Genomic DNA, 8,024 nt, shown 5'->3' with positions numbered 1-8,024 from the left:
TGGAATCGTCGTTTACCTTCCCGCCGGAGCAGTACCTATTTATCTACTTGCACTTTGATGTGCTTTTGAACTGCTAGGTTAGCAGGAGCAGAGACTGAGCAACGGAAGCTCACCCCGTTACGGGGATTCAAATCGCCAACCTTCTGATCTGCAAGTCCTAGGCACCACATGCGTCCCACTCAAGTGGTATAAGAGAGCTTTAAATGTATGGTGTGGCTGTGACCTTGTTTTTCTTGCACAGATGGAGTTTTGTATTTCTTCACCAGAGCTTTGCTGGTCAAAGTCCTGTTCAGCAAGAAATCTTTGTTCTGATGAGATGCATCAATTTGATACCCTATTGTTGTTGTTGTTGTTGTTGTTATTCCATAGTATTTACAGTGTGCAGTGCTTCACAGAATGCAAGAGGCTAGTTGCCTGTCTAAAGATCTTACAATTTCTAAAATTCAACATGGGAGGCGGGGAAAATAATATGCAATTTTTTCTGCTCCACTTGATTAGGATTAGTTACATAGGGTGTGGAGAATAGGCGTTGTGCCAAAGGCTTGATGGGAAACGTGGGTTCAAAGTAGGGCTTTAAATGAAGTAAGAGAGAGGTGTCATCACACAGGTGTTCTGGAAGGCTGCTCCAAACATATGTGGCAAAGAAGGAGTCGGATGCCTTTGAAAAGTGAAAGGTGGGAGCAAAGTGTCTGAGGATTAGGGATGGAGGAATCGATCCATTTCAGTTTCTTGGCTTATTCCTGTTTCTCATTTTTCTAGTCTTAAGTCCAGACTGAGGAAGAGAGACGCATAGGTGGAAGGATGAGAGAGAGAGAAGAGACATGAAGGCGAATGGTTTCAGTTTTAGCACTAAAATTGCTTTACAGTGGTACCTCGGGTTACATACGCTTCAGGTTACAGACTCCGCTAACCCAGAAATATTACCTCGGGTTAAGAACTCTGCTTCAGGATGAGAACAGAAATCGTGCTCTGGCGGCACGGCAGCAGCAGGAGGCCCCATTAGCAAAAGTGGTGCTTCAGGTTAAGAACAGTTTCAGGTTAAGAACGGACCTCTGGAACGAATTACAGTAAGTACTTAACCTGAGGTACCACTGTATTGAAATCTGAATGATCTGTTTATAATACTAAGAACCCATCTACAAGCTTCCAAAGAATGAACTCCAAAGATAGAAAAGCAAGAGGATGGGAGGATGCGGAGGGTCTGGAATTGTCAGGATTTGGAGGGAAGGAGGCCAGAATCACCCATAAGACCATCAGAGTGAGGAAAGTGGGCAAATGAGAGACCCCCAAAAGCAGAGGGCAGCAATGGTGGCTGTCTCAGAAGTAGGGAGAAGAGAAATTTGATTAAGTTTGCATTTCAAGGTGAAGCTAACTAATTCACACTTTCTGAAACAATATGGGGATCAAAACACATCCATCTTTGAAATGTGCACATCTGTGAATTCAGCAACGCGGTTCTCCAGCTAACTAATACAAAAATGCACATGATAAGGTAAAATGTGCATAAAAATGCATATATTAGTGAAAATAACACACACATATTATTTGTAAAAATGTGTCTGGTAGGCAAAAGTGCATACCAAAATATGTATATCAGGATTTTCATGAGGACTTAAATTTTTTTACAGACTGATTTAAAAATGTGGAGACCTGTCCTGAACTTGGGAAATAAGAAACGGAGAGGAAACTGAAACTGACACATTCACCCATCCTTACTTAGAACATGGAGGTATGACTGCTTTCTGGGTAAGGGAGCAGGCAGGGCCGGCCCACCTATGAGGTCATGTGAGGTGACCGCCTCAGACTGCAAGATCCACAGGGGCAACAGATTCCCAGTTTGGCTCAAGGAACCAGCCAGGTTGGAAGAAAAGTACCTATAAGATGTCTTCAGCTCCTCCGACATATGTGCACATTTTGATGGTAAAATTAGCCACACCTACCACTTAATATGTAGATAAAGCAGTCACAAGAATAAACATGGCTTCCACCATGACATATAGTGGAGGAACTGCCATATCAGCTTGCTGCTGCTCTCACCAGCTAGGCTGGGCCCTCTTTCCTGTCACCTGCCCTGGAGGTGATGGCATCACCCGGGCTACCATGAGCCGATCTGCTGCAATGGGAGTGACAAGAAGCTGGCAGTTCTCAGCTAGGCCCTAGAAAGCCAAGGCCTCACCCGGTAAGATTGGTCAGGAGCTCATCCTACACTTGAGTAGGACCCTGGCAGAGACACATGCCCGACTGGCATATTCTCTCCCTCCTGGTCAATCGTTCGGAAGCTTCAAAAGCTTTCTTCAGCCCGAACATCACAGCGACCGATGCCAACAGACACTTAGGGATCCACAGAGTCTTCGCAGCTTACGTGACAGACCTCAGCAACTCAGCATTTTGGCTAATCTACTTTATTTACATATAAACATACACACGGAGCACTGCAACATGGCTCCCTCTCTCTCTAGCATCAGACAGCAAAGAGAAAAAGGACAAAGGACAATAGTCCCACTTTTCGGAACACAGTAACACAAACACCCTGTCTCCATCACTTCCCACTCTGTGGAGTCAAAACGTATACCGTCATGTGATAGACAAAAATCCCATGACTGCAATCAAGGAGCAGGAATTCTAACAAGATCAACCGCTTTGGGTTGCATTACAGTCAAGCAAATGGGCAGCACCAACAGTCGTGAGGAAGAAAAGCAGGGTAGGGTTATTGAGAACACCTTGCTCAAGGTTCCCCAGAGCCTGGAGCCAACACTGGCAGACAGCCATCTGGCACCCTTGGGCATATGATGTGGGAGTGCTCACCAACGGCAGCCTTCTGGTGTAGTTTTGACCTGTATATAATTTGGTGCTTGAGGTTTCCTTCACTCTGCTGGTGGGGTATGTGCCAGTTTTATAGGACATAACCCTCGAGTAAATACTTCCCCAAGCAGTCCCAGCTGCCAAGCAACTCATCTTGCAAAACTGTGAGGACAAACCCGCCCCTTCCATCACCCAATGGGCTGACGACACCTCTATGAGCTCCAGCTACAAAACAGATTGCATCTATTAAAACAGCTCCAGAAGGACAGAAACTACACTGTCTGTGTGGCAGTGATGTTGCTTTAATTACGTTTGTCACCAAACTCTCATGCTCAGGGCCAGCTCAAGTCTGCATGTGTACTGGATTTGAAATGGTTCTTATATACCAAATTGTTTTAATTGTGCTTTTATATGTGAAATTGCTGTAATTGTATTTTTTATATATTACCGTAAATGGTTTTAATTATTTGTATACAAGAAAGTGTTTCATATGGGTTGCTATTGCTGATTTTTTTTTTAATGTTAAATGTCTCTGAGACATTTCATATGAAGCAATTCAAAAGCGTAGCAATAATAATATAGGATTTTGCTACCTTTGGCAGAGCAGTAAATGGTGTGCAGGAGCCCCACCCCACAAGTAAAGGGGAATCACATCTTATGTGAGGGTTAGATTCCAAGGGCTACGCAAACACTTTACTGAGGAAACAGCAAAAGTACTGTAAAATATTAAGAGAAAGGAACAGAAAGATTTTATGTTGCATCAGAACTACACATCCAATTAAATCATGTGTTACCTTGGCAGAGACCATGTCTCTTTGGTCTCTAAGCAACACCTCTACCCATCCCCTGGCCTTGACTAGTGGATTTTAACATTAACATAATTAACCCTTATGCTCAACACTGAATGATCCCTGTTGTTGCACTTGGAACATTTATAGTGGGGCAGCACCTGTTAGGCTTGCCTAAAATGGCGTCAGGGAGGAATAATGGCAAGCCAGATGTATGGCAATGCACTTTGTGTGTGTCAGGAACGTTACTTTTTTAAATATGGCAACCCCAGCACCTGTTCTCTGGAACTCACTGCCTGTTAATGTTGTTCAGGCACCTTCATTGTACAGTGGAACTTCAGTTGTTGAACACCTCTGTAATCGTACGTTTCGGCTTTCAAATGCCGAAAACCTGGAAGTAACTGCTCTGGTTTCTGAACGATTGTCAGAAGACGAAAATGCTACATGGCTTCCGTTTTGAGTTTCCCTATTGTATTGAGCCTTCCGCTTTCAGTTTTCGGTTTTCAAACGTTTTGGAAGTCAAACAGTCTTCCGGAATGGATTACGTTCAAAAACCGAGGTTCCACTGTACTGTTTTCAATGCCTGCTCAAAACATGGTGTGGTACATTGGTTGAAAAAGCGAATTACTGACCCAGTGCCACCCAGCAAGCTTCATGAGTTGAACCTGGGCCTCCCCAGTCCTAATCTAAAATGCTAACTGGCTCTCACATTCTATTCCATTTAAATCACTGGTTTCACTGCTCATATTGGTGACACACACGATCACCCACATTTGAAATAATCAGGCTGATGTTTAATAGGCTCTAGGAGTGGCCGACTCACTACGGAAAATAATTGTTCTTCTCTAGGTGCTTATGAGATGCTTTCCCAATTCATTGCTGGATGACAGCAGGTCACACACCCATTCGGATTGGATCTTTTACTCTTCTGAGTGGCTTATACTTTTACTGGTGCTCTGCATCATAATGGGACACACCTATGGGCTGTGTAAAAATATTCCCTCCCTGTGTAAAAATATTCCTATCCATTGAGGTTACCACTTTGTGCACCTGATATAGAAGGTTCTGTGTAAGGATGGGCAAATCTGTCTATTTCAGTTTCTTTTGATTTCTAAATTCAATTCTCCACGTTAATCTGCACGGTTGTTTGTTTTTTTAAAAAGTCCTCGTGAACATTCACCAGCGTTTTAGTGTGAATTTGTCCTAATATAATATTTTTGCGTACAATTTTGCTTATACACAGTTACTTTAAATGCACTGCTGTAACTTCAGCTCCTTGAACTTCCTGTCTGTGACACAATTAATAATGATGATGAAAATGAAAAGCCAACTTCAACTTCATGTTTAACTATACACACACACACACACACACACACTAACATAGAACAATTGGAATATGTACTGTTTTGGTCTTTGTCCCCCCATTTTATCAACCAATGGAAACTGCTATGATAAATCAATTAAAATTGCTTTAATTGGAATGCAAGCCCTGAACATTATGAAGAATTAATATCTGAATTTACTTGCTTTCCATTTCCTTTCCAATCCCTTATTCCATCCCTATCATGTCTTAGATGAAATGCCATTATTTCACGTAGCAGATAAATAAAATAAAGTGTGATAGAGGCAAGAATGTAACACTTTGTTTTGGAGAGGTCAAGGCTAGAATGGGAAACATCTTAAGTTCTACTCAAAGTTGTTAGGGGGAGTGAGTGTTTCAGAATGATTTGTATTTAGACTGGAAGGAAAGGGGAGTAGTGGCTTTAAGAAGTCACTCACTGGATCTTAGCTTTATCTGTTGCTTTGATCATAACAAAGATACAATGGTTACTGCTCTGGAATTTGGTCTTATGATCCAGCCAGTAAATCAATTTCACTAGAAGAGGATGCAAGATAACAATAATTGTAAAGCATAATTGCAGGTTATTTGAAAATGCTAATGAATGAAGTACTGTACACATTAATCAAACAATAGGTGATAATTAAAATAATAATAATTAGAGTTCTTACATTTCCCCCCTTGGCAAGGCTCCTGTGCATTAGCAACTACATGGCAGACAGATTTTAGCGGATACAGTTTTCCCCATAGCACAGCCTCTCCATGCTGGAAAAAAAGCTATCCCTGTTGAAATTCTACTTGCCTACTGGCTGTTTAAGTCACAGGATCCCTACCAGAAGAAGAGTGGGCAGTGGATAGACCTTCTTGCCAGCAGCCTTAAGTCTGAACTTTGATAATTTTCTAGAGGTAATGAACCTCCTGAAGCTGTTGGACTACAACTCCTATCATCTGATCATTGGCTATCCAGGCTGGGGCTGATGGGAGTTGGAGTCCAAAAATGTCTGGAGGGTCAAAGGCTCCCTAGCCCTATTCCAGAGCCCTGTGGTATTCAGAAGGAGCTGCTAGAAGCTCTTTTTCGAAGACAGAGACTGACAAAAACCTGAAGTTTCATTGAAGGTAAAGCAAACATTTTACATCCTTTCTTACATGCTTGCCAAATTCAGACTACCACTTATCAGTGTTCTTAATGCAGACTGACAGCACGGTTACTTCAGGAAATACAGATCATTAGCTATAAAATGCCACATTTTCTAGGGCCCTGTACAAGTGTTAAGAAAACCACAGTCACTGCACATATGCTTTCTATCAGATATAGGGGGTTGCCAACATGGCAAGTGTGGGTTTCAAGATACTGAGGTTAGAGGTTAGAGGCAGTTTTAGAGTAGCACAACTGGTGCGGCTGCACTGGGCACCGTGCTGCCAAGCGGCACAACAATGCTGTAAAACAGAGTGCAAGAGGCAAGGGACACCAAATTTTAGCATCACACAGGGCGACACTGAAATTTAAGAGCCCAAAGTCCACCACTGCTGAGGTCTTCCCTATTGCCCATGAAGCCTCTGAACCGCCCCATCTAATCACTCTTAAAGGATAGTCACCTTTTTCTTCCTCAAAAAAGAACAGAGTTGAAGAAAAAAGTCACTACTTTTTCTTTCAGCTCCATGTGCTCAGATTAATTCTACTAGATCTGCCTTTTATTCAGATCCTTTGAAAAGTGAAGAGTGTGGTGTGCATGTTCTTTTTGTGTCTCACATGGTGGTGGGGGGAAAGAAATGACCAGAGGTGCCCAAAGCACTCACTGAAAAAGCCCGGTGTGCCAATGGGTGTAAAAAGATTGGTGACTCCTGAATGAACCCGATAAAAAAGGGAGAAAATATTGGGCATGAACAGGAAAACAAGCAAATTGAAGAACTAATTATTCATAGTAAATAATCTTTTTTTTATTTAAAAAAATGCCTTAATAATAATTACACACACACAAAGCATTTGCTTTGTTATATCTTGGTTTGGTTTTAGGGTTTGTTTGTAGTTTTTATCTGTATCCTGGCATGTTTTAAGCTAACTTTTGTTTAGCAGCGCTGTTTAATGTTATTTCATTACACTGTAACTGATCATGTTTTTATTACTGATTTTGAATTTTGCACATTGACTTGTAAGAAGTTAACCTAAAAGACTGAGTAAATAATAACGATGATTGTTGTTGTTTAGTCGTTTAGTCGTGTCCGACTCTTCGTGACCCCATGGACCAGAGCACGCCAGGCACTCCTGTCTTCCACTGCCTCCCGCAGTTTGGTCAGACTCATGTTTGTAGCTTCGAGAACACTGTCCAACCATCTCGTCCTCTGTCGATAACGATGATAGCAGTGATAATGGCTACAACCCTATGCAAGTTTTCACCATTAAACTCCACGAGACTTACTTCGAACAAACTGTGGGATCGACGGCCTGTCTGTTCCCGATACTCTTTTTCTAAAACCACCGTCGATCTAGCCAGACTTCGGGTGGCGCTTGCAGTCGCTGCTACAGATAATGCCACGCGATTCGCCTGTACTTCCAGGCTGGTGAACAAAGGTCAGCTTGCCATTTATCCGCCATTTATACCTATCGTTTCACCTCTGCCTGCACTTCCAGTTATTATCGATACTAATGCAGTTATTATCGATACTAATGTGTTAATGCTGTTTTGATATCAAGCAGAATATTATTATCACTATTATTTTTACGATCAGAATTTAAATGTTTTCCACTCCAGTATGTAGAACTGATTTTCGTGTCATACACACAGAGCTCTAGATAGATATAAGATATATACACATATGCTAGGCTAATTTTTTATTGTACGCCAGCGCCGTTGCTGTTGTCAGAATATCGCGAGCCTCTTCGAGCACCATCCGTTGCAGCTGCAACGCGAGCCTTCCAATTCGAATCTTTCAACGCTCGGCCAGGAGAACGCCAAACGCGCGCACGCGCACTCCCTTCTTTCTCTGAGGGGCCAGGCCTTGGAATCCTCCTCCCCTCCTGCGAAGGGGCGCGCGCTCGCCGCGCACTTCCGAGACGGTGACGTAACTCGGAAGGCGGGTCGAGTCGCAGTGACATA

The 8,024-nt window shown here is 42.6% G+C and overlaps 1 long non-coding RNA gene across 2 annotated transcripts in view; it reads right to left on the bottom strand.

Annotated features, from left to right (window-relative positions):
• Positions 1 to 8,018, bottom strand: part of LOC309537392 — a 32,277-nt gene extending 24,259 nt beyond the window's left edge. For both annotated transcript variants that reach the window (XR_014221875.1, XR_014221876.1), the window contains exons 1-2: positions 7,347 to 8,018; positions 5,370 to 5,466 (exon numbers count right to left, since the gene is read on the bottom strand). This is a non-coding gene — a long non-coding RNA (uncharacterized lncRNA). The remainder of the gene's footprint in view (positions 1 to 5,369; positions 5,467 to 7,346) is intronic.
• Between the last annotated feature and the right edge of the window lie 6 nt (positions 8,019 to 8,024).

This window comes from Podarcis vaucheri, assembly GCF_965113315.1.
Source record: "Podarcis vaucheri genome assembly, chromosome: 7".
In the NCBI taxonomy this organism is placed as follows: Eukaryota; Metazoa; Chordata; class Lepidosauria; order Squamata; family Lacertidae; genus Podarcis; species Podarcis vaucheri.
This window is presented reverse-complemented; position numbering and strand designations above follow the sequence as displayed.